Here is a 2500-nt window from a genome sequence, read left to right as displayed (position 1 = left end):
TGAGACAAGCGTATATTACTGGTAGGATCAACCAGAATTCGTCTTCGTCAATTGCTTGTTCGATATTTTTTGTCTACCAGGGCACCAGTCCCCGCAGACTCTCTTTCTACGTTCATCAGGTGACACAATCTTTGTTGTTGACCACTCTCATTGACCTGCGGCAGTACACCGACTCCACAGCGCCAATAACCACACGAGCAAAGGTTGTTCAGGAGGATGTCAGATTATCGATGTACATCGTACACCAACATTTGACGTACCGAGGCATTACACCCCGCACGCCCCCAACAGGACCAATCAAGGCTCGCAATACGACTGCGACTTACTGCGGCTTCCCTGAAGGTCCCCGTAGGACGACCATCACCAGTTAAGGTGTAGTTGACTTGTCAGGGCACGGTAGTCCCCACAAGTCCCCGATTATTCGTGGATATCGTCTACGATTGTTTCTGACTCCTTTTGCTCCCCGCAGGTCCCCGTAGGACGACCATCACCAGTTAAGGTGTAGTTGACTTGTCAGGGCACGGTAGTCCCCACAAGTCCCCGATTATTCGTGGATATCGTCCTACGAGTTTTTGTGACCCTTGGGTTCCCGGCAGGTCCCCGTAGGACAACCATCACCAGTTAAGGTGTAGTTGACTTGTCAGGGCACGGTGGTCCCCACAAGTCCCCGATTATTCGGAGATATTGTCCTACGAGTTTTAGTGACCCTTTTTGTTCCCCCGCAGGTCCCCGTAGGGACGACCATCACCAGTTAAGGTGTAGTTTGACTTGTCAGGGCACGGTAGTCCCCACAAGTCCCGATTATTCGTGGATATCGTCCTACGAGTTTTTGTGACCCTTGGGTTCCCCGAACTTTGCTACGATGGTTCTGCCTCCAGAGGAGACTTATGAACACTTCGTATCATTTCTTACACCGAACCATGGGATCGCGAGATTGCTCCCGGATCCCTAATCACCTTACATTTTCGTTTCGTTTCCGTACACTACGATGAGCTAATTCAATTTGTTTGTTCGTCTGGCGAACGTTTTATTGCGGAATTACCGCGGTACTTCCAGCCGGGTATGGCTGCCGTACGACCTACAGGATAGATCATCGAACGACTTTTCGTGCATATTGTCCGTCGAGGGTATCACCTCGATACCCCCAACAGACCTTTGGACACTTCCTCACTACTCCTTGGAGCAGCAATCAGGGAACCATATAGTAGGAACAGCCGAATATGGAACTCTTTTCGTACTTTGGACACCTCCTATAACTTGTATGGCGACTTCGGGGACCTTCATTTCGTTCTCAGTTGGTACCCCTATTTCGGTCTTTGGACACCTCGTCTTACCCGTATAACTCACTTTAGGTCCACTTATTTGCCTGATATCTCATCGTGAACCCGTTTTTCGTACACCGTACACACCTAGGAACACCACATATGCGTTTCCCTTTCGATCGTGAAGTTTTGAAATTTTTCGATTTTTGGTCCTAGAAATTCATGAACGGTGGGAGACCAAAATTTTTCATAAAAAAAAAATTTTCACCGTTTGACCATAAAACCTTCTTTTCGTACATACCCCATCATTTCTTCACGTTTTAGGCCATTTCTGAAATTTTCGCTTCGATAGTGTGTCCCCTATAATACAAATGAACATTTTGCATCTCCCACAAGTGGCCATTTTTTTTCCGCCACTGAAGAACACGACCTCGGGAACTCGGACCTAGGACGTGGCCATGTAAGTCATAGGCCACCCCAACTTTTGCAAAATACTGTTTCTTTTCACTTTTCATGATCTAAGGCGCGTTCCGACGGCGTTTTGAACAAATTTATGAGAAAAAAATTTTGACCCTCGGACCAAAATTTTTTCGTTCGGGGCCCCATGGCCTATGGCCAGTATGGGAACTCGGGATGCCGATATGACAAAATTTGTCAAAAAATCACTAAAAAGTCGCTATGGCCCATTATTTAGAGCTTGTTGAGACCTTTCTAAAACACCTTGGTTGACCCCTGTCCGATAAGTAGTTTTCGAGATATTCGAGAAAATGTGATTTTTGGGACTTAGAAAATTTTCGACCATGACATATATGAAAAGTGATTTTTTCATAGGACAATTTTTTCTTCGCAATACTGTTTGGTTTCACTTTTCATTATTAGAAACGCGTTCCGAAGCCATTTTCATCAAAATCTCGTGAAAAAAAAAATTTCACCCCCGGACCAAAAGTTGGCCGTTCGGTGCCCTATGGCCTATGGCCAGTATGGGAACCAAGGATGCCGATATGCGAAAAAGTGTCAAAAAATCACTTGAAAGTCGCTATGGCTCATTAAATAGAGCTTGTAAAGACCTTTCTAAAACACCTTGGTTGACTCCTGTCCGATACGTAGTTTTCGAGATATTCGAGAATATGTGATTTTTTGGGACTTAGAAAATTTTCGACCATGACATATATGAAAAGTGAATTTTTCATAGGACCAAAAAGTTTGTCCAAATAGGGTTTTGGTTCACTTTTTATGGT

The sequence above is a fragment of the Anopheles stephensi genome, unplaced genomic scaffold, assembly GCF_013141755.1.
Source record: "Anopheles stephensi strain Indian unplaced genomic scaffold, UCI_ANSTEP_V1.0 ucontig240, whole genome shotgun sequence".
In the NCBI taxonomy this organism is placed as follows: Eukaryota; Metazoa; Arthropoda; class Insecta; order Diptera; family Culicidae; genus Anopheles; species Anopheles stephensi.
Note: the sequence above shows the minus strand (reverse complement) of the source record.